The sequence below is a fragment of the Kogia breviceps genome, chromosome 1, assembly GCF_026419965.1.
Source record: "Kogia breviceps isolate mKogBre1 chromosome 1, mKogBre1 haplotype 1, whole genome shotgun sequence".
NCBI lineage: Eukaryota > Metazoa > Chordata > Mammalia > Artiodactyla > Physeteridae > Kogia > Kogia breviceps.
This window is the reverse complement of record NC_081310.1, coordinates 161,362,391-161,387,927: the sequence shown is the minus strand read 5'-3', so window position 1 is coordinate 161,387,927 and position 25,537 is coordinate 161,362,391. Positions and strand designations below refer to the sequence as shown.

General features: G+C 38.5%; 1 protein-coding gene and 1 pseudogene across 5 annotated transcripts in view; one reads left to right on the top strand and one right to left on the bottom strand.

Annotated features, from left to right (window-relative positions):
- The window catches only part of AGBL4 (AGBL carboxypeptidase 4), a 1,382,976-nt gene that overhangs the window by 943,468 nt on the left and 413,971 nt on the right, over positions 1–25,537 (bottom strand). The gene's annotated exons all lie outside the window — the stretch shown is intronic.
- Positions 15,447–17,305, top strand: LOC131757033 (probable ATP-dependent RNA helicase DDX5 pseudogene; annotated as a pseudogene).

The following is a 25,537-nucleotide window of genomic DNA, read 5'->3' as shown; positions in this document are numbered from 1 at the left end:
GTAAATTAAACTAATAGTAATTAAAATATACTTAAAATTTTTGATAAATCCCACCTTTAAAAATTATTTTGTCTACACACTCCTGTATTTTAGTGTATGTGATGGATTTGATTTGTAAATATTTATTTTGGATTTTTGCATTAATACGTATAAGTGTTATGGACCTATAGATTTTCCTTCTAGCATCATCTTTGTCTGGTTTTGTTATCAAAGCTTTATCAGCCCCTTAAATGAGTTAAGTTTGGTTTACTTTTGTTTTAACTTGCAGATGGACTTCAAAGTCAGAGAACATCATGGCTAGCAAGTCCAATGTATCATATTTTTGAAATTTTACCTCATTTCTTTAGTTTCCACCTGAAAAATCCTGGGGAATAACTAATTTTTTTGCTCGAATCAACCAAATGTGGTTTAGGCAGCTTCTTTCCAAACCACATGGCTGGAGTGGGAAAAGGAGAATTTCTAAGAAGAAAGTAGGGATTCTAGGAAGACAGTGCTATAGCTATACACTACATATATGTTCCACATTCATTCTAACATGCCATAACTAAAAAGAACACATGATAAGCACAAATATTGATTAAAGGAAAAAGAAAAGGATTTGTAGCTAAGCTTAACTACCTACTACCTGTGTAATTTTGGACCAACTATTTCACCTCTTTGAGATCCTCTTTTCTCAGCTATAAGGAAGGAAAAAAATATATCTACCTCAGAGGCAGGTAAAGTTGAATGAGCTTGCCTATGAGTTTCTTGAGTAGAGAGGCCATGTCTGTATCACCAGCACTCCACACAAAGTAGCTCAGTGATAGTTGAATGAATGACTCCTGGGATATATAATTCATTTAAGGCATCCAACCCTGCGTCTAATTCAGTCTTACTTACATAATTCATGCCTAATTATTCTTTCCACACTCCCGAGGAGGCACAGTAATACTAACTTTAACTGCTTTAAAAATCCCTCCCGCCCCAGATGTTTTGTAGACCTTCTGGGAAGATAAAGGCATCTTAGCTGTAACCAAACATTTGAAAATGTCTAGGTCTCCCTTCTAGATCATTCACGCTAAATTACCAAATAGTGTAAAGGGAAAGTACAAGAAAAGGGAGTTCTAAGTTGACCATGTTCTCCCCTGACTCCTCAAGGGGAAAAAAAAAAAAAAATGGCAGAAGATAGTAAGACACTAGAAAAGCTGCTCTGGCTTTGAAATGCCATATTTGACCTTAGTTCTGGGAACATAACAAGTTCCACTCATTTATCTATTCCAGAAGGAATTATCATGATTCAAAGTCAGGAGACTGTGAGTATATGCAAAGGGCTAGACAGAAGCCAATGTTTAATGAAACACTGGTGAAACCTTCCCAGAAAAGGCTGGCTTAGTCAAGTTAAATCAAATCTCTAGTGAAAGCAAACTTGCTACAACAACATCGGCTGCCATTTATTGAGCATTTTCTAGGTAGCAGAATCAGGATTAAAATACAGATCTGTCTAATGCCAAGGCTCGTGCTCTTTCCAATATGCAGTGTTGCTTTCTAATCAAAACAGCTCTGAAATTGACTAAAGGACTTTCCTGCAATTGCATCTGTGCTCATTTTACCACATGAAGGTTTAGTCATTACATTGATAGAATTGTCAGACGTCAAGACTCCACTGTATGAGTGACTCTAAGTGAGTAGATTCTAGAAACTTCCCAAGGTAAGGAGAGCTGTTAAATTAGGCCTACAACTCTCATGGGATTCAGCAGCTATCTATCTCAATTTCCAATTAGCTATGAATGAACTATGGAAATACACAGCAGAACTCCAGTGCTACACAAGCTTAGAGGAGCAGACTAATACTTATTGAGCACTTACAAGTGTCGGGCTTTACACTGAGCACTGTACATATATTTAATGCTCACCACAATTTTCTGAAGTAGTTATTATTATTCACCATTTTACAGAAGTAACCAAGGCTTCTAAGTGTGAAAAGCAGAATTGGGAACCAATTTATTATGCCCGTTGAATCCAAGCTTCTCCCTTATTTCTTATAGGGGAAGATTTGATGTCAATCAAAAAGGGAATAATGGAGCAGATAATTAGAGAAGGTATATCCTAGAGATAGATAGGGACCTATAAGGACAAGGAAAGTATAAATTTCCTGAGAAGGTAAATTAATCATTGGCATTAACAGGTATGATTGAATAGCTTTCTCTTTAAAAAAACAACATTAAAAATTAAAGGAAAAAGGTGATATCCATGCTCAAACACTGATTATTTGCAAGATGTTTTTTACCACTCTTTTTTTCCCATGCACTAAGACTCTGACGCTATACAAACCCCAGATGCTCAGTAGAAGAAGCATCCCTCCAATTATTCCAATCCTCTTTAATGAGATTTGCTTGGGAAATTTTAGTTACATTAAAGAGAAATCAATGAGGGATGTAATCCTGGGAATGAGGCAGAGACACCAACTTCATTTTTGGAATATCAGCAGGAAGGACATCTCAAGAACAAAAGAAAGGTAAAAAGAACTAATCAGAGGGTGGAGCGGAATCAAGATGGCAGACTAGGAGGACACAGAATTCACGTATGCGCACAACTAGGACACCTACCAGGCACCTGTGGGGTACCACAGACACCTAAGGGGATGGGAGGAACCCCCAGTGACTGGTTGTTTCAATTATATATATTTTTTTCCTATTATATTTTTCCCTTTCTAATTTTATTTTGTTTTATATTATTTGATATTGCAGTGCTCTTTATTTCTATTTTTTGCCACACCATGCAGCTTGTGGGATCTTGGCTCCCAGGCTGGAGGTTGGGCCCAAGCTCCTGTGATGGGAGCATTGAGTCCAAACCACTGGACTAACAGAGAACCTCAGACCCCAGAGAATATTAATTGGAGTGAGGCTTCCTAGAGGTCATCTCAGCACCAAGACCCAGCTCTATTCAACTGCCTGCAAATTCCACTGCTGGATGCTTCAGGCCAAACAACAAGTAAGACAGGAATACAACCCCACCCATCAAAAAAGAAAAAAAAAAACAATGAAACAAACAAAATATATGTTACAGATGAAGGAACAAGATAAAAACCTACAAGAACAAATAAATAAAGATGAAATAGGCAAACTACCTGAAAAAGAATTCAGAGTAATGGAAGTAAAGATCATCCAAAATCTTGGAAACAGAATGGAGAAAATACAAGAAACATTTAATAAGGATCTATAAGAATAAAGAGCAAAACAATGATGAACAACACAATAACTGAAATTAAAAATACTCTAGAAGGAATCAATGGCAGAATAATTGAGGCAGAAGAAGGGATAAGTGAGCTGGAAGATAAAATGGTGGAAATAACTGCCAGGGAGCAGAATAAAGAAAAAAGTATGAACAGAATTGAGGACACTCTCAAAACCTCTGGGACAACATTAAATGCACCAACATTCAAATTAGAAGGGTCACAGAGAAGAAGAGAAAGAGAAAGGGACTGAGAAAATACTTGAAGAGATTATAGTGGAAAACTTCCCTAATATGGGAAAGGAAATAGTCAATCAAGTAAAGGAAGTGCAGAGAGTCCCAAAAAGGATAAATCCAAAGAGAAACATGCCAAGACACATATTAATCAAATTATCAAAAATTAAATAAAAAGAAAAACTATTAAAATCAGCAAAGGAAGAGCAACAAATAACATTCAAGGGAATCCCCATAAGGTTAACAGCAGATGTTACAGCAGTTATTCTGCAAGCCAGAAGGGAGTGGCAGGACATATTTAAAGTGATGAAAGGGAAAAACCTACAACCAAGATTACTCTACGCAGCAAAGATCTCATTCAGGTTCAATGGAGAAATTAAAACCTTTACAGACAAGCAAAAGTTAAGAGAATTCAACACCATGAAACCAGCTTTACAACAAATGCTAAAGGAACTTCTCTAGGCAGGAAACACAACAGAGGGAAAAACCTACAAAAACAAACCCAAAACAATTAAGAAAATGGTAATAGAAACATACATATTGATAAGTACTTTAAATGTAAATGGATTACATGTTCCAACCAAAAGACATACACTGGCTGAATGGATACAAAAACAAGACCTGTATATATGCTGTCTACAAGAGAACCACTTCAGACCTAGGGACACATACATACTGAAAGAGAGGCAATGAAAACAGATATTCCATGTAAATGGAAATCAAAAGAAAGCTGGAGTAGCAATTCTCATATCAGACAAAATAAACTTTAAAATAAAGACTATTACAAGAGACAAAGAAGTTCACTACATAATGATCAAAGGGTCAATCCAAGAAGAAGATATAACAATGGTAAATATTTATGCACCCAAAATAGGAGCACCTCAATACATAAGACAAATGCTAACAGCCCTAAAAGGGGAAATTGACAGTAACAAAATAATAGTATGAGACTTTAAAATCACACTTTCACCAATGGACAGATCATGGAAGATGAAAATAAATCAGGAAGCACAAGCTTTAAATGACAGATTAAGCAAGATGGACTTAATTGATATTTAAAAGACATTCCATCCAAAAACAACAGAATACATTTTCTTCTCAAATGCTCATGGAACGTTCTCCAGGATAGATGATATCTTGAGTCACAAATCAAGCCTCGGTAAATTTAAGAAAATTGAATTCATATCAAGTATCTTTTCTGGCCACAATGCTATGAGATGAGATATCAATTACAGGAAAAAAAATGTAAAAAATATAAACACATGGAGGCGAAACAATACCTACTAAATAACCAAGGGATCACTGAAGAGTGATGGAAATGGAAATCAGAACATCCCTAGAAACAAATGACAATGAAAACATGATGAGCCAAAGCCTATGTGATGCATCAAAAGTAGTTCTAAGAGGGAAGTTTATAGCAATACAATCCTACCTCAAAAAACAAGAGACATCTCAAGTAAACAACCTAAACTTAAACCTAAAGCAAGTAGAGAAAGAACAAAAAAACCCCAGAGTTAGCAGAAAGAAATAATTCATAAAAATCAGATCAGAAATAAATGAAAAAGAAATGTAGGAAATGATAGCAAAGATCAATAAAACTAAAAGCTGGATCTTTGAGAAGATAAACAAAATTGATAAACCATTAACCAGACTCATCAAGAAAAAAAAGGGAGAAGACTCAAATCAATAGAATTAGAAAGGAAAAAGGAGAAGCAACAATTAATACTGCAGAAATACAAAGGATCATGAGAGATTACTACAAGCAACTGTATGCCAATAAAATAGACAACCTGGAAGAAATTGACAAATTCTTAGAAAACCACAACGTTCCGAGACTGAACCAGGAAGAAATAGAAAATGGAAACAGACAAATCACAAGCACTGAAATGGAAACTGTGATTAAAAAAAGCACATGGCTTCACAGGCAAATTGTATCAAACATTTAGAGAAGAGCTAACACCTAACCTTCTCAAACTCTTCCAAAATATAGCAGAGGGAGGAACATTCCCAAAATCATTTTATGAGGCCACCATCACCCTGATACCAAAACCAGACAAAGATGTCACAGAAAAAGAAAACTGCAATCCATTATCACTGATTAAAATAGATGCACAAATGCTCAACAGAATACTAGCAAACAGAATCCAATAGCACATTAAAACAATCATACACCATGATCAAGTGGGGTTTATCCCAGGAATGCAAAGAATATTCAATATATGCAAATCAATCAATGTGATACACCACATTAACAAATTGAAGGATAAAAACAATATGATAATCTCAATAGATGCAGAAAAAGCTTTCTACAAAATTCAACACTCATTTATGATAAAAACTCTCCAAAAAGTAGGCATAGAGGGAACCTACCTCAAAATAATAATGGCCATGTATGATAAACCCACAGCCAACATCGTTCTCAATGGGGAAACACTGAAACCATTTCCCCTAGGATCAGGAACAAGACAAGGTTGCCCACTCTCACCACCGTTATTCAACATAGTATTGGAAGTTTTAGCCATAGCAATCAGAGAACAAGAAGAAATTAAAGGAATCCAAATTAGAAAAGAGGAAGAAAAACTGTCACTGTTTGCAGATGACATGATACCATACATATAGAATCCTAAAGATGCTACGAGAAGACTACTAGAGCTAAGCAATGAATTTGGTAGAGCAGCAGGATACAAAGTTAATGCACAGAAATCTCTTTCATTCCTATACACTACTGATGAAAAATCTGAAAGAGAAATTAAGGAAACAATCCCATTTACCATTGCAACAAAAAACATAAAATTCCTAGGAAAAAACCTACCTAAGGAGTCAAAAGACTGGTATGCAAAAAACTATAAGACACTGATTAAAGAAATTAAAGATGATACAAACAAATGGAGAAATGTACCATGTTCTTGGATGTGAAGAATCAACATTGTGAAAATGACTATACTACCCAAAGCAATCTACAGATTCAGTGCAATCCCTATAAAATTACCAATGGCATTTTTCACAGAACTAGAACAAAAAATTTTACAATTTGTATGGAAACACAAAAGACCCCAAATAGCCAAAGCAATCTTGAGGAAGAAAAATGGAGATGGAGGAATCAGGCTCCCTGACTTCAGACCATACTACAAAGATACAGTAATCAAGACAGTATGGTACTGGCACAAAAACAGAAATATAGATCAATGGAACAGGATAGAAAGTCCAGAGATAAACCCATGCCCATGTGGTCACCTTATCTTTGATAAAGGGGGCAAGAGTATATAATGGAGAAAAAGCAGCCTCTTCAATAAGTGGTGCTGGGAAAACTGGACAGCTACATGTAAAAGAATGAAATTAGAACACTCCCTAACACCATACACAAACATAAACTCAAATGGATTAAAGAGTTAAATGTAAGGCCAGACACTATAAAACTCATAGAGGAAAACATAGGCAGAACACTCTTTAATGTAAATCATAGAAAGATCCTTTTTGACCCACCTCCTAGAGAAACAGAAATAAATACAAAAATAAAAAAATGGAACCTAAGGAAACTTAAAAGCTTTTGTACAGCAAATGAAACCATAAACAAGAGAAAAGACAACCCTCAGAATGGGAGAAAATATTTGCAAATGAAGCAATTGACAAAGGATTAATCTGTAAAATAGACAAGCAGCTCATCCAGATCAATATCAGAAAAATAAACAACCCAACCCCAAAATGGGCAGAAGAACTAAACAGACATTTCTCCAGAGAAGATATACAGATGGCCAACAAACACATGAAACGATGCTCAACATCACTGATCATTAGAGAACTGCAGATCAAAAGTACAATGAGGTATCACCTCACACAGGTCAGAATGGCCATCATCAAAAAATCTACAAACAATAAATGCTGGAGGAGAGGCGAGAAGATGGCAGAAGAGTAAGAGGCGGAGATCACCTTCCTCCTCACAGATACATCAGAAATACATCTACACATGGAACTTCTCCTACAGAACACCCACTGAATGCTGGCAGAAGACCTCAGACCTCCCAAAAGGCAAGAAACTCCCCATGTACCTGGGTAGGGCAAAAGAAAAAAGAATAAACAGAGACAAAGAATAGGGACGGGACCTGCACCAGTGGGAGGGAGCCGTGAAGGAGGAAAGGTTCCCACACACTAGAAGCCCCTTCGCAGGCAGAGACTGTGGGTGGCGGAGGGGGGAAACTTCGGAGCCATGGAGGAGAGCACTGCAACAGGTTGCGGAGGGCAAAACGGAGAGATTCCCGCAGAGAATCAGTGCCGACCGGCACTCACCAGCCCAACAGGCTTGTCTGGTCACCGGCTGGGGTGGGCGGGGGCCAGGAGTTGAGGCTCGGGCTCCAGTCGGATCCCAGGAAAGGTCTGGAGTTGGCAGAGTGAAAACAGCCTGAAGGGGTTAGTACACCACGGCTAGCCGGGAGGGAGTCCAGTTAAAGTCTGGAGCTGCTGAATAGGCAAGAGACCTTTTCTTCCCTCTTTGCTTCCTGGTGGGCGAGGAGAGGGGTTTAAGCGCACCACTTAAAGAAGCTCCAGAAACGGGTGCAGAGCTGCCGAAGAGACGGGAGACTTTTTCTTGTCTCGTTGCTTCCTGGGGCACGAGGAGAGGGGATTAAGGGCACCTCATAAAGGAGCTCCAGAAACAGGCGTGAGCCGCGGCTGTCGGCACAGACAGCAGAGACCGGTGTGGGACGCTAGGGTTGCTGCTGCCACCACCAAGCGGCCTGTGTGAGAGCACAGGTCACCCTCCACACCGCCCCTCCCGGGAGCTCGTGCAGCCCGCCACTGCCGGGGTCCCGGGATCCAGGGACAGCTTCCCCTCCTCGGACCAGTACAGCGTCACGTCAGCCTCTGCTGCCGCGGACTCGCTCTGCATCCATGCCCCTCCCTCCCCCCGGCTTGTGCCAGAGCCCCCAAATCAGCGGTTCCTTTAACCTTGTCCTGTCTGAGCGAAGGGTAGACGCCCTCGGATGACCTACACGCAGAGGCGGGGCCAAGTCCAAAGCTGAACCCCAGGAGCTGTGCAAACAGAGAAGAGAAGGGGGAGGTCTCTCCCAGCAGCCTCAGAAGCAGCGGATTAAAGCTCCACCATCAACTTGCTGTACCTGCATCTGCGGAATACCTAAATAGACAGTGAAATATCCCAAGTTGAGGAGGTGGACTTTGGGAGCATGATATACTATTATGTTCCCCTTTTTTCTTTTTGTGAGTATGTAAGTGTGTGCTGCTGTGTGAGATTTTGTCTGTATCGCTTTGCTTGCACCATTTGTCCTAGGGTTAGACCGCCCCATTTTTGTTTTTTTTAATAGAAATTTTTCTTCTTAATAATTATTTTTTATTATAATAACTATATTTTATCCTACTTTATTTTGTCTTCTCCCTTTCTTCCTTTCTTCCTCCTTTCCTTCCTCCCTTTCTTCCTCCCTTCCCTCCTCTCTTCCTTCCTCCCTTTCTTCCTCTCCTCCTTCTTTCCGTCCTTCTTTCCTTTCTTCCTTCCTCCCTTCCTTTCTTTCTTCCTTCCCTCCTTCTTTCCTTCCTTCCTTTCTTTCCTTTCTATTTTTTCTGCCTTTTATTTTGAGCCATGTGGATTAAAGGCTCTTGGTGCTCCAGCCAGGCATCCGGGCTGTGGCTCTGAGGTGTGAGAACCAACCTCAGGACAAGGGGCCACAAGAGATCTCCCAGCTCCACGCAATATCAAACGGTGAAAATCTCCCAGAGATCTCCATCTCAACACCAAGACCCAGCTTCACGCAAGGACCAGCAACAAACAGTGCTGGACACCCTATCCCCAACAAAGAGCAAGACAGGTCTACAGCCCCATCCATTAGCAGAGAGGCTGCCTAAAATCATAATAAGGCTACCAACATCCTCAAACACACCAGCAGACATGGACCTGCCCACCAGAAAGACAAGATCCAGCCTCATCCACCAGAACAGAGGCACTAGTCCCCCCAACCAGGGAACCTACTCAACCCACTGAACCAACCTTAGACACTGGGGACAGCCACCAAAAACACCGGGAACTACGAACCTGCAGCCTGCAAAAAGAAGACCCCAAACAAAGTAAGATAAGAAAAATGAGAAGACAGAAAAACACACAGCAGATGAAGGAGCAAGATAAAAACACACCAGACCTAACAAATGAAGAGGAAATAGCCAGTCTACCTGAAAAAGAATTCAGAATAATGATAGTAAAGATGATTCAAAATCTTGGAAATAGAATAGACAAATTGCAAGAAACAGTTAACAAGGACCTAAAAGAAAAAAAGAGGAAGCAAGCAATGATGAGCAACACAATAAATGAAATGAAAAATACTCTAGATGGGATCAATAGCAGAATAACTGAGGCAGAAGGACGGATAAGTGACCTGGAAGATAAAATAGTGGAAATAACTACTGAAGAGCAGAAGAAAGAAAAAAGAATGAAAAGAACTGAGGACAGTCTCAGAGACCTCTGGGACAACATTAAATGCACCAACACTCAAATTATAGGGGTCCCAGAAGAAGAAGAGAAAAAGAAAGGGACTGAGAAAGTATTTGAAGAGATTATAGTTGAAAACTTCCCAAATATAGGAAAGGAAATAGTCAATCAAGTCCAGGAAGCACAGAGAGTCCCATACAGGATAAACCCAAGGATAAACACACCAAGACACATAATAATCAAACTGTCAAAAATTAAATACAAAGAAAACATATTAAAAGCAGCAAGGGAAAAACAACAAATAACACACAAGGGAATCCCCATAAGGTTAACATCTGATCTTTCAGCAGAAACTCTACAAGCCAGAAGGGAGTGGCAAGACATGTTTAAAGTGATGAAGGAAAAAAAAAACCTACAACCAAGATTACTCTACCCAGCAAGGATCTCATTCAGATTTGATGGAGAAATTAAAACCTTTACAGACAAGCAAAAGCTGAGAGAGTTCAGCACCACCAAACCAGCTCTACAACAAATCCTAAAGGAACTTCTCTAGGCAAGAAATACAAGAGAAGGAAAAGATCTACAAGAACAACCTGAAACAATTAAGTAAATGGTAATAGGAACATACATATCGATAATTACCTTGAATGTAAATGGATTAAATGCCCCCACCAAAAGACATAGACTGGCTGAATGGATACAAAAACAAGACCCATATATATTCTGTCTACAAGAGAACCACTTCAGACCTAGGGACACATACAGACTGAAAGTGAGGGGATGGAAAAAGATATTCCATGCAAATGGAAATCAGAAGAAAGCTGGAGTAGCAATTCTCATATCAGACAAAATAGACTTTTAAATAAAAACCATTACAAGAGACAAAGAAAGACACTACATAATGATCAAGGGATCGATCCATGAAGAAGATAAAACAATTGTAAATATTTATGCACCCCACATAGGAGCACCTCAATACATAAGGCAAATACTAACAGCCATAAAAGGGGAAATCGACAATAACACAATCATAGTAGGGGACTTTAACACCCCACTTTCACCAATGGACAGATCATCCAAAATGAAAATAAATAAGGAAACACAAGCTTTAAATGATACATTACACAAGATGGACTTAATTGATATTTACAGGACATTCCATCCAAAAACAACAGAATACACATTTTTTTCAAATGCTCATGGAACATTCTCCAGGATAGATCATATATTGGGTCACAAATCTAGCCTTGGCAAATTTAAGAAAATTGAAATCATGTCAAGTATCTTTTCAAACCACAACGCTATGAGACTACATATCAATTACAGGAAAAGATCTGTAAAAAATACAGACACATGGAGGCTAAACAATACACTACTTACTAACGAAGTGATCATTGAAGAAATCAAAGAGGAAATCAAAAAATACTTAGAAACAAATGACAATGGAGACACGACGACCCAAAACCTATGGGATACAGCAAAAGCAGTTCTCAGAGGGAAGTTTATAGCAATACAATCATACCTTAAGAAACAGGAAACATCTCGTATAAACAACCTAACTTTGCACCTAAAGCAATTAGAAAAAGCAGAACAAAAAAACCCCAAATTTAGCAGAAGGAAAGAAATCATAAATATGAGATCAGAAATAAATGAAAGGGCTTCCCTGGTGGCGCAGTGGTTGAGAGTCCGCCTGCCGATGCAGGAGACATGGGTTCGTGCCCTGGTCCGGGAGGATCCCGCATGCCGCGGAGCAACTGGGCCCGTGGGCCATGGCCGCTGAGCCTGCGCGTCCGGAGCCTGTGCTCCGCAACGGGAGAGGCCACAGCAGTGAGAGGCCCGCATACCGCAAAAAAAAAAAAAAAAAAGAAATAAATGAAAAATAAATGAAGGAAACAATAGCAAAGATCAATAGAACTAAAAGCTGGTTCTTTGAGAAGATAAATAAAATTGATAAACCATTAGCCAGAGTCGTCAGGAAAAAAAGGGAGAAGACTCAAATCAATAGAATTAGAAATGAAAAAGTAGATGTAACAACTGACACTGCAGAAATACAAAAGATTATTAGCGATTACTACAAGCAACTCTATGCCAATAAAATGGACAACCTGGAAGAAATGGACAAATTCTTAGAAATGCACAAGCTGCCGAGACTGAACCAGGAAGAAATAGAAAATATAAACAGACCAATCACAAACACTGAAATTGAAACTGTGATTAAATATCTTCCAACAAACAAAAGCCCAGGACCAGATGGCTTCACAGGCGACTTCTCTCAAACATTTAGAGAAGAGCTAACACCTATCCTTTTCAAACTCATCCAAAAGATAGCAGAGGGAGGAACACTCCCAAACTCATTCTATGAGGCCACCATCACCCTGATACCAAAACCAGACAAAGACGTCACAAAGAAAGATAACTACCAGCCAATATCACTGAGGAACATAAATGCAAAAATCCTCAACAAAATACTAGCAAACAGAAATCAACAGCACATTAAAAGGATCATACACCATGATCAAGTGGGGTTTACCCCAGGAATGCAAGGATTCTTCAATATATGCAAATCAATCAACGTGATACACCATATCAACAAACTGAAGGAGAAAAACCATATGATCATCTCAATAGATGCAGAGAAAGCTTTTGACAAAATTCAACACTCATTTATGATAAAAACCCTGCAGAAAATAGGCATAGAGGGAACTTTCCTCAACATAATAAAGGCCATATATGACAAACCCACAGCTAGCATTGTTCTCAATGGTGAAAAACTGAAACCATTCCCACTAAGATCAGGAACAAGACAAGGTTGTCCACTCTCACCACTCTTATTCAACCTAGTTTTGGAAGTTCTAGCCACAGCAATCAGAGAAGAAAAAGAAATAAAAAGAATCCAAATAGGAAAAGAAGAAGTAAAGCTGTCACTGTTTGCAGATGACATGATACTATACATAGAGAATCCTAAGGATGCTACCAGAAAACTACTAGAACTAATCAATGAATTCGGTAAAGTAGCAGGATACAAAATTAATGCACAGAAATCTCTGGCATTCTTATATACTAATGAGGAAATATCTGAGAGTGAAATTAAGAAAACACTGCCATTTACCATTGCAACAAAAAGAATAAAGTATCTAGGAATAAACCTACCTAAGGAGACAAAAGACTTGTATGCAGAAAACTATAAGACACTGATGAAAGAAATTAAAGATGATACAAATAGGTGGAGAAATATACCATGTTCTTGGATTGGAAGAATCAACATTGTGAAAATGACTCTACTACCCAAAGCAATCTACAGATTCAATGCAATCCCTATCAAATTACCACTGGCATTTTATACAGAACTAGAACAAAAAATTTCACAATTTGTATGGAAATACAAAAGACCCCGAATAGCCAAAGCAATCTTGAGAAAAAAAATGGAGCTGGAGGAATCAGGCTCCCTGACTTCAGACTATACTACAAGGCTACAGTAATGAAGACAGTATGGTACTGGCACAAAAACAGAAATATAGATCAATGGAATAGGACAGAAAGCCCAGAGATAAATCCACACACATATGGTCACCTTATCTTTGATAAAGGAGGGAAGGATATACAGTGGAGAAAAGACAGCCTCTTCAATAAGTGGTGCTGGGAAAACTGGACAGCTACCTGTAGAAGTATGAAATTAGAACACTCCCTAACACCATACACAAAAATAAACTCAAAATGGGTTAAAGACCTAAATGTAAGGCCAGACACTATCAAACTCTTAGAGGAAAACATAGGCAGAACACTCTATGATATAAATCACAGCAAGATCCTTTTTGACCCATCTCCTAGAGAAATGGAAATAAAAACAAAAATAAACGAATGGGCCCTAATGAAACTTAAAAGCTTTTGCACAGCAAAGGATACCATAAACAAGACCAAAAGACAACCCTCAGAATGGGAGAAAATATTTGTAAATGAAGCAACTGACAAAGGATTAATCTCCAAAATTTATAAGCAACTCAGGCAGCTCAATAACAAAAAAGCAAACAACCCAATCCAAAAATGGGCAGAACTAAATAGACATTTCTCCAAAGAAGATATACAGATTGCCAACAAACACATGGAAGAATGCTCAACATCATTAATCATTAGAGAAATGCAAATCAAAACTACAATGAGATATCATCTCACACCGGTCAGATTGGCCATCATCAAAAACTCAAGAAACAATAAATGCTGGAGAGGGTGTGGAGAAAAGGGAACACTCTTGCACTGCTGGTGGGAATGTAAATTGATACAGCCACTATGGAGAACAGTATGGAGGTTCCTTAAAAAACTATAAATAGAACTACCATACGACCCTGCAAGCCCACTACTAGGCATATACCCTGAGAAAAACCATAATTCAAAAAGAGTCATGTACCAAAATGTTCATTGCAGCTCTATTTACAATAGCCAGGACATGGAAGCAACCTAAGTGTCCATCAACAGATGAATGGATAAAGAAGATGTGGTACATATATACAATGGAATATTACTCAGCCATAAAAAGAAATGAAACTGAGTTATTTGTAATGAGGTGGATAGACCTGGAGTCTGTCATACAGGGTGAAGTAAGTCAGAAGGAGAAAAACAAATACCGTATGCTAACACATATATATGGACTCTAAGAAAAAAAAAATGTCATGAGGAGATTAGTGGTAGGACGGGTATAAAACACAGACTTACTAGAGCATGGACTTGAGGATATGGGGAGGGGGAAGGGTAAGCTGTGACGAAGTGAGAGAGTGGCAGGGACATATATACACTACCAAATGTAAATTAGGTAGCTAGTGGGTAGCTGCCGTATAGCACAGGGAGATCACCTCTGTGCTTTGTGACCACCTAGAGGGGTGGGATGGGGTGGGATAGGGAGGGTGGGAGAGAGGGTGACGCAAGAGGGAAGAGATATGGGAACATATGTATATGTATAACTGATTCACTTTGTTGTAAAGGAAAAATTAACACACTATTGTAAAACAGTTGTACTCCAATAAAGATGTTTAAAAAAAAAAGAAAAAAAATGTCATGAAGAGATTAGTGGTAGGAGGGGAATAAAACACAGACCTATTAGAGCATGGACTTGAGGATATGGGGAGGGGGAAGGGTAAGCTGTGACGAAGTGAGAGAGTGGCAGGGACATATATACACTACCAAATGTAAATTAGATAGCTAGTGGGAAGCTGCCGTATAGCACAGGGAGATCACCTCTGTGCTTTGTGACCACCTAGAGGGGTGGGATAGGGAGGGTGGGAGGGAGGGTGACACAAGAGGGAAGAGATATGGGAACATATGTATATGTATAACTGATTCACTTTGTTGTAAAGGAGAAACTAACACACTATTGTAAAACAGTTATACTCCCCCCCAAAAAAAACAAAATCCTGGAGACCTCATTCATTTCTACCAGCCTTTGGTCCGGCAGCCCCAGCTCTTGTCATCGCCATCCCTTCGCTGCCACCCCTGCAAGACTTCACTGTCGCTGGAGCCACCTCCGGTTACTCGTAGTGCTCAATTTTCTCTGCTTCGTTTCCCACCAACCGCAACCATTGACGCCATGTTGGGTTATTTGAGTGACTGAGACTGCACCTGCGACCTAGGGTTTTGTGTCCCTCGATTTGGAGGAAGTAGGGCAGAGCCCTTATCTGGAGAGAAGTTTGGAAACCCTGCGGAGAAATTGGTTAAAAAGAAGTGGAATCTTAATGAGCTGCCCAAATTTGAGAATTTTTATCAAGAACATCCTGATTTGGCTAGGTGTACAGCACAAGAGGTAGAGACATACAGAAGAAGCAAGGAAATGACAGTTAGGGGTCACAACTGCCCAAAGCCAGTCCTGAATTTTTATGAAGCGAACTTCCCTGTAAACGTCATGGATGTGATTGCAAGGCAGAACTTTACTGAACCCACATCTATTCAAGCTCAGAGATGGCCAGTTGCTCTAAATGGATTGGATATGGTTGGGGTAGCAGAAACTGGATCTGGGAAGACACTGTCTTATTTGATGGCTGCCATTGTCCACATCAATCACCAGCTATTCCTACAGAGAGGTGATGGGCCTATTTGCTTGGTCCTGGCACCAACTCTGGAACTGGCCCAACAGGTACAGCAAATAGCTGCTGAATACTGTAGAGCATGTCCCTTGAAGTCCACTTGTATTTATGCTGGTGCTCCCAAGGGACCACAAATACGTTATTTGGAGAGAGATGTGGAAATCTGTATTGCAACATCTGGAAGACTTACTGACTTTTTAGAATGTGGGAAAACAAATCTAAGAAGAACCACCTACCTTGTCCTTCATGAAGCAGATAGAATGCTTGATATGGGATTCGAACCCCAAATAAGGAAGATTGTTGATAAGATAAGACCTAATAGGCAAACCCTAATGTGGAGTGCTACTTGGCCAAAAGAAGTAAGACAGCTTGCTGAAGATTTCCTGAAAGACTATATTCATACAAACATTGGTGCACGAGAACTGAGTGCAAATCAAAACATTCTTCAGATTGTGAATGTGTGTCATGATGTAGAAAAGGATGAAATGCTTATTCATTTAATGGAAGAGATCATGAGTGAGAAGGTGATTAAAACCATTGTTTTTGTTGAAACCAAAAGAAGATGTGATGAACTCACTAGAAAAATGAGGATAGATGTGTGGCCTGGCATGGGTGTCCATGGTGACAAGAGTCAACAGGAACGTGACTGGGTTCTAAATGAATTCAAACATGGAAAGGCTCCTATTCTGATTGTTACAGATGTGGCCTCCAGAGGGCTAGATGTGGAAGATGTGAAATTTGTCAACAATTATGACTACCCTAACTCCTCAGAGAATTACATTCATCGAATTGGAAGAACTGCTCGCAGTACCAAATCAGGCACAGCATACACTTTCTTTACACAGAATAACAAAGCAAGTGAGCAACCTTATCTCTGTGCTTCGTGAAGTTAATCAAGCAATTAATCCCAAATTGCTTCAGTTGGTCGAAGACAGAGGTTCAGGTCGTTCCAGGGGTAGAGGAGGCATGAAGGATGACCGTCGGGACAGATACTCTGTTGGCAAAAGGGGTGGATTTGATACATTTAGAGACAGGGAAAATTATGACTGAGGTTACTCTAGTCTGCTTAAGGGAGATTTGGGGGCAAAAACTCAAAATGGTGTTTACAGTGCTACAAATTACACCAATGGGAGCTCCGGAACTAATTTTGTGTCTGCTGGTATACAGAGCAGTTTTAGGACTGGTAATCCAACAGGTACTTACCAGAATGGATATGATAGCACTCAGCAATATGGAAGTAATGTTCCAAATATGCACAATGGTATGAACCAACAGGCATATGCATATCCTGCTACTACAGCTGCGCCTATGATTGGTTATCCAATGCCAACAGGATATTCTCAATAAAACTTTAGAAGTATATGTAAATGTCTGTCTTTCATAATTAGTCTTTATATCGTGTGTTATCAGAAAAGATAATTATTTAAGAAACATGGGAAATGAAGAAATGACTGCAGTGCAACAGTAAATATGGTACACTTTTTCGCTATTTAAGTTGGAAATTTCTCTACATTCCTGAAACAATTTTTAGGTTCCTTTGTACTAGAAAATGCAGGCAGTGTTTTCACAAAAGTAAATGTATAGTGATTTGAAATACAATAAATGAACACAATGCATGGCCTCCAATAAAAAATATTTGAAGACTGGATAAATAAATAAATAAATAAATGCTGGAGAGGGTGTGGAGAAAAGGGAACCCTCTCACACTGTTGGTAGGAATGTAAATTGATACAGCCACTATGGAGAACAGTATGGAGGTTTCTTAAAAAACTAAAAATAGGACTAACACACACCCCAGTAATCCCACTACCAGGCATATATCCTGAGAAAACCATAATTCAAAAAGAGTTATGTACCACAATGTTCAATGCAGATGAACCTATGGGCAGGATAGGAGTAAAGATGCAGACATAGAGAATGGACTTGAGGACACGGGGAGGGGGAAGGGTAAGCTGGGACGAAGTGAGAGAGTAGCATTGACATATATACACTCCCAAATGTAAAATAGATAGCTAGTGGGAAGCAGCTGCATAGCACAGGGAGATCAGCTCAGTGCTCTGTGACCACCTAGAGGGGTGGGATAGGGAGGGTGGGAGGGAGATGCAAGAGGGAGGGGATATGGGGATATATGTATTCATATAGCTGATTCACTTTGTTATACAGCAGAAACTAACACAACATTGTAAAGCAATTATACTCCAATAAAGATGTTAAGAAAAAAAAACTAATTAGAACCACGTTTGCATAAAAGAAAAATTTATTTTTATTACCTAGAACTGAGGCCAAGAAGATTCACAAGGAGGAGACAATCATAACTGAGCACATGAAACTGGAGTGACTCTGTAGGTCAGGAAGGAGAGTGAGTCATGGAGAAGACACATATATCCAGTTTAGGGCTATAAAACCAGTTTGTACTTTCTGAAACTTGAGTCTAGCTAGCTTGATCTCTACTTGTCAGAATACTGATCTAGAGGTCCAGGGTAGAACACTTGCCTCTGCCCCGCTATATTTAGAGAACTGCCTAGTATGTTGGGGAGAACTTGTTACTGGGAAAAAAATGAACCCATAAACCCTGTAATAGCCTCTTTTCTCTTCTCTGTTTCTACCAGCAAATGAACAGACTGCTTCTGCTCAATGAGTCTGGCAAGATATGAAGGTTATTTTATTTGAGCAGATATGAGTCATCATCACTCTGAAAAAAAAGGATGCTGATAATAATTTTTTTTTAAAGAGCTGAAGATGACACTAGCAAGAATGGTATATTTCTCTTGGGATCCTAAATCTCCTTTGGAAATTTAGCTTTTATGTAGCCAAAGTATTTTTTGCAATCATTTCTTTCTATTCATTCATTTAACACATTTACTGAATGCCTACTGTGTGCTGTGGAGGCCCTAGCGTACAACATGAGGAAAAATCGTGGTTCTTGACTGTGTAGAGCACATAGTTTAGTAGAGGGAGAGAGAGATAACCATATAATCACACTAATATAAATGAAAATACACATTTAAAACAATGCAGGATGAGGGCTTCCCTAGTGGCTCAGTTGTTAAGAATCCGCCTGCCAAAGCAGGGGACGTAGGTTCAAGCCCTGGTCTGGGAAGATTCCACATGCCGCGGAGCAACTAAGCCCATGCGCCACAACTACTGAGCCTGTGTTCCGCAACAAGAGGGGCCACCGCAATGAGAAGCCCGTGCACCGCAAGGAAGAGCAGCCCCCGCTTGCTGCAACTAGAGAAAAGCCCACGCACAGCAATGAAGACCCAACACAGCCATAAATAAATAAATTTATTTAAATTTTTTTTTTTTGAATAAAAGAGTGCAGGATGATTTGAAAGCATATAACAGTGGGATAATTTAGAATGTGCAGCCAGGTTTCTCTCAGAAGGTGCCATTCCACTGAGATCTGACAGTTGATTGGGAACAACAGACAAAAGGTATGTTTATAGGGGTGGTAAGAAAGCTTTTCAGGTAGAGGGAGCAGCACGCACAAAATCCCTGAGTCAAGAGGTAGCATGGGACATTAGAGGATCTAAGAGGGCCAGGATGACTGGGACACAGAAAAGGAGGAGATGGGTGTGAGAGGAAACCGCAATGTGGCAGGGGCCTCCTCTTAGAAAAGCCTGTAGACAGACTAGTATGTTTCCCAAATCTTAGTCATGGGTTCTAGCTTCATGATTTTTTTCTTATTGAGGTATAATCAACGTATAATATTATTAGGTTTTTTTCTTTTTTTTTTAGTTTTAAGTGTACTATATAACGATATATCAAGAACTCATACAATTCAATAGCAAAAAAAAAAAAAAAAAAAAAAAAGCCCAAACAATCTGATTAAAAAGCAGGCAGAAGTTCTTCAAGATTTTTGATGTATTTCTGTATCATTTTGACAAAAATCTATTGTTTAAATCAACCCTACCTCATTTTACTTAAACACATTGCTCCCTTTAGTAAATAAAGTTTATTTTAAATGTATACGTATAGCTGATTCACTTTGTTATACAGCAGCAACTAACACAACAATGTAAAGCAATTATACTCCAATAAAGATGTTAAAAAATAAATGCTAGGCTGTCACAGCCCTTTTTTAAAGACCCAAGCAAAGGGGTTTGTATACAGGGTTTTCAAACATGGGGTTTGAAAAGGAGAGGTAACAGTGTTCCTCTGATGGCAGCAAGATAGAGGGAGGGACTGGGAAGGTGAAGATAAGATTTTAGGAAACAAGGTCACCAGTCTAGCCCTGCTCCCCTCCCTCCAGAGCTTACTCACTCCTAACCTCAGTTCTTACAGGACAGTTTAGGGTATATTTTAATTAAGTAGGACATTTTCTCATAACCCTCATCCAAATCTTAACAAAATAAAATCCACAGAAGCCCACATTGAAATCTAACTTTAAACTCCCAGTGCTGAGAGACACAGAGTATATGAGCTATGGCTTTTGACTCTGTGGATCTATTCCTGGCTTCATCATTAACATGGTGAATATCCTTGCTTTGAGATTTTTAGAACAACTTTAATATACTTTAATTGTCATTTTTTGTGATTTGAATTGTCTTATTAAAATATAATTTTTCCAGGAGTTAAATTTATTTACTTAATTAGAGGTCTATTCTCTCTTCAATATGCACATTCTCAAAAGTCAACTCATATCTGAGAATGGGGGCAGGGTGTAGTATACCCTTTGGCATAATAACATCTAATTACAGGATTACATTAGTGCACTCAGTACCTTTAATCACATAAGATTTGACATAGCACCAAGAAAACCTGTGCTGATCTCTCAACACTAAAGACCTTAAAGCATGAATGTCAGGACACACCATAGTTGTCTCTGCCGCATCTGTAGGATCTTTGATTTCAAAAGAAGAAACCGATTTGGAGATCCTGATAACATTATTTTGATTAGTGATAAATTAGAAAGATTCCCAGAAATAGCAATAATTATAACAATAATAACAATCATGTCAATAATGTACAATGATAGAGTGTTTAATGGCTTTCAAATGCTTTTCATATAAATTTTCCCCTTTGATCCTCACAATGATAAAAGCAGGGCAAGAATTATTAGTCCTACTTTATGAATAGCGAAATTAAGTATCAAAAATGTTCACATTTGGGGGAATATCTGGGAACATGCACAAGGAATCAAAGGCAAATCTGAGAAGAGTGCTTTTCCTGGTATTTCCTATGAGAAAAACTATGAGACCTTGGGAAGCCACTGAAACTCTCTACCCTCAAATTTTTCATCTGTAAAATGGTCTAGATTATAAGATATGAATATAGAAGGAGAGAATAAGACACTAGATTTCACGGCAGGGAAGAATTAGTATGGGTAAAACCAGGCCTGGGCCTCCCACTTGTACACAGGACTAAGGTTGTCACCAGGCCCAGACTCAGGAGGTTGAAAGGTCTGTTCCACTCACACCCTTTAAGGAAGAAGGCAGTATGGTGGAGCACAAAAATACAGGTATTGGTATCAAACCAAAATTAATCCTAAGAGATTGTCAGCTCTGCTACTTAGGAGTCATTTGACATTGGGTCTTTTTGATCCTGTTTCCTTATCTAAAAATTAAGGATAATAATGTATCTCTTCCAGGGATGTGATGAAGAAAAAATAAGTTAGTGTGTGCAATATCTATTACAGTGGTTGACAAACTTTTTCTGTAAAGGGCCAGATAGCAGAGGCAAAAACCAAGTATATTATATTGGAACTTATGTAACAAGAGCAAAAACACATTTCCACAAAATTTTTATTGATGAAATGTAAAATCTAACAGTAATAAAATGAGTTCTTTTTTTTGTAATACAGGTTCAGTAATGAATAGAATGGAATTTTCTGTGGGAATATCATTTCTCTAACTTAGGAGGCAAAGCCAGTGTTTCCTATCATCAAAACAATTGCAAATGCTCATCTGTAAAAATCATTTTTACTCAAGAGCCATACAAAACCAAATAAGCTGGACTTGACTTGCTGAGAGTATATGAAAGCTCTATTATTCTACAGCTTCACTAACATTTAGTGGTTTCAGTCTTTTTTATTCTGGTGAGTGTGTGAAGCTGCTGCCTTTTCAATGACTTCTACCACAAGCAGCAAGACTCAAAGAAAATTTTCCCTTAACCTAGCGTTGAAAGCTGACGAAAATTCAACTAAGAACTCAGGTACTTCTGAGAGGAAAAAAGTAATTATCTGTTTTGAAGTCTTTGCCATTTTATTTTTTTTTTAAAGGAGTCTTTTATTATTAAGTATTTAAGAGCTTAATTCTCATGACTACTAATGACTTTAAAAACAGGCATGAGAAAATCTATAAGGATTCAGAATTTTATTACTTTATCTACTCTTGCCAACAACCCAAGAGCCAGGAGATACGGGTTTCCAAATGGCTCTGTCACTAAATAGCAGTTGTTCTTAAACAAGTCATTTTTCTTCTTAGCTTTGATTTAATAATATAACAAATAGCAATGATAATCACCTTGCAATCTCACATAGTTCTTTATTCAATCAACAAATACTTTCTGGGTACCTACTATGTGCAGGCTTTGGGGGATACAAGAGTGACCAAAAACAGACACTGACCCCACCCTCATGGAATTCATAGTGCAAAGATGAATCAAAGTCACACAAGTAAATATAAAATGTAAAATTAAGTTATGAGCATCAAAATCACAGGATCAGAACCTCAGAATTAAGAGATCTTAGGGATCATTTAATATAATCCTCCAATCTCTTCTTCAAAGATATGCAAAATACAAAAAGATGTTTTCTGAAAAGTTAGACGTTCCAGATAAAGAAGTGGTAATATTACTGCTATGAAATTTCAGGAAAATAACTAGATGTATTTCTGCTCCAACGTAGAAACTAAGCATAGCTTGGGCTTACCACCTTTGACCTCTAATGTGGCTCACAGAAGAAAAATTAATAGTGATACCTCATTAACCTAAATAAGGTAGTCTCTGTTTGTGAAGGTGATAAGATGAGGGCCTAAGTGGAGGGCCAGAAGTTCAGAAGAAAAATACATTTTATTGGTCCACAAAGGGAGAGGCATCTAGGTCTCTTAGAAAATTACTATATTTAGGGCTGGCTTGGAACTCAGATCTAGTTTGGCTTTTATTCTTTAAGTAAAGAAAGAGTAAACCTCTTATTCTTCCTGGGTCTGAGTCTCCTCATCTGTAAAATGAAGAAGTTGGCCAGATAATGTTTTATGGCTCTGATTTTCAATGACTCCACCACAACTAGTAAATCAGATGGTGTCTCTTTTTACTAATAAACAGAAATAAAGCCAGTGAAGCAGAAAGTCAGATAGATATGGGTTCAAATCCTCCTAACTATGCAACCTCCTAACTATGTAACCTTAAGCAAGTCACTTATTCTCTTAGATCTAAGTTTCTTCATCTGTAAAATGAAAATAATAATGACTATTTCATATGATTATTGTGAATATTATGAATATTCAAAAAAATGAGGTATATAAAGCAACAGGCATGGCATATAAATAGCTTCCTTCCCTTCTCCTTTGTCTGAGGATTACAGCACTGAACACAGACAATTTCAAGCATCTGATGACATGATTCACTTAAGCCAGCAGTTACCATGTGTCCAAACCCAATGCTTCTGCTAAGACTTGAGGATGACAGAAGAAAGACACAGTCCCTGCGTAAAGTACTTACTGTAGGGGAAACAGAAGCAAAGGGAAGGAGGTAGGAAAGTGTAGGGGAGATTAGTTTTTGCTGGAGGATAACTAAGTATTTTTTAAATACCATTGAGTGTCTCTATGTCAGACCCTGTATTAGGTATTTATATGCATTATTTCATTTACCTATTGAGGCAAGTTTTATTATTCTCAAATTTTAGATACTTTGAAATATAAATTATCTTGTCCAAGGTTTTCACAGCTATTTAATGATATGACTGAACTATAAAAACATGTATGTGTGACTCCAAAGCCCATGATTTTTCAAAATGATGAGTAATGAGAAATGCAGCTAGAAATAAGGTCTGGTTTGACACCAGGGAGTCCTCTAAATACCAAGGTAAAAAGTTTGCACTTTAGGGAGCCATTGGAGGTTTCTGAGCAGGAAAGTGACATAGATGAAGATTCTATTACCTAAGGAAATATAGTAAAACATAATGTTTAAGAGCTTAGAATTTGCAGCTAAACTACCTTGTATTAAATGGCCTTGGAGCAAATTACCTAACCTTTCTGTCCCTTAGTTTCCTCATCTTTAAATAGGGATAAATAATAACCATACCTATCATGTACTGTTATGGGGAGGATTACAACCATTAATACATATAAAGCTCAGGAATACTTCCTGGCATATAGTAAGCACACATGAAACGTTAAGCTGCTGCAGTTGTGGTGGTTAGTATTACTGCTGTTGTGTTAGGAAAGAAGCCATTAGGACAGAATTCTCAGAACCCAGTCTGACAATTCAGCCCTCTTCTATTAAGGAGAGAGTGAAAGGTTAATTGTACATTGTCAGTGAAGTGAAGGTTTGCTTTGTGAGTTAATAGCAACAAAAAGAATCCAGGAGGAATTGTTTAATATAGTTAAGAGAGTAAGTAGCTCGATGTAGAGAACAAACATATGGACACCAAGCAGGGAAAGTGGCGGGGGTGGTGGTGGTGGGATGAATTGGGAGATTGGGATTGACATGTATACACTACATGTATAAAATGGATAACTAATAAGAACCTGCTGTATAAAAATAAATAAATAAAATGCAAAAATTAAGAAAAAGAGAGTAGGTAGCTCAAGATGTGGCACCATCGTCTAGTTTCTACCCATAAGAATAATTAGGACCTGATTCCCTTTAGATGGGGTCCGAGATGGCAGACAACACAATGCAGTGGAGAGGAAATACCAAGTCAGGAAACCTAGATTTCAATCTCAAACCTGCTACTGTCTCATTCTGTTACCATTAACAGATGACTCTCCCCTTTATGTCTAAGAGTCCTGAACTACAAATAAAGAGTGATCTTGCCTACTCCACAGATCATCATGAGAATTAAACAGGATATGCAAAGCTTCTTTTGTTTGAATGCTGCTGTGCACAAAGTAGGCACTCAAAACACTTGAACAAACTGTTAAAATTTGAGAAGTGGTATTTGAATGGTGAGGAAAAAAAGCAAAGCAAGTAGTGGAGTAGTCCTGCATTACAGCCCTGAGCAAAGTAAAAAGCTCTATACTGAAACAGTTCTTTAAAATGTATAGGAAGAAGCTTGGCATAGTGGAAAGAGCCTGAGCTTCAAAGTAAAACAGAACTAGGTTCAAATCATAGTTGCACTATTTATGAGCTATGGGATCTTGAACCAACTATCTGAGCCTCTGTTTCTTCAAAACTAGAATATTAATACTTACCTAATAGGGTGACTCTGAGAATTAAATGAAAAAGCTATTCTTAACAATATACCTAGTTCAAAGAGAAACTCAGCAGACCGTACCAGTACCACCACCCCTATTATTAATAATAATAATGGCAGTTAACTTTCAATGAGTGTTAACTGCCAGGCACTATTCTAAACATTTTACATGTATTATCTCATTTAATCTTTATTTAATAAACTAATAAGACTCATTCCATTATTCCCCACAGATTTTATTGA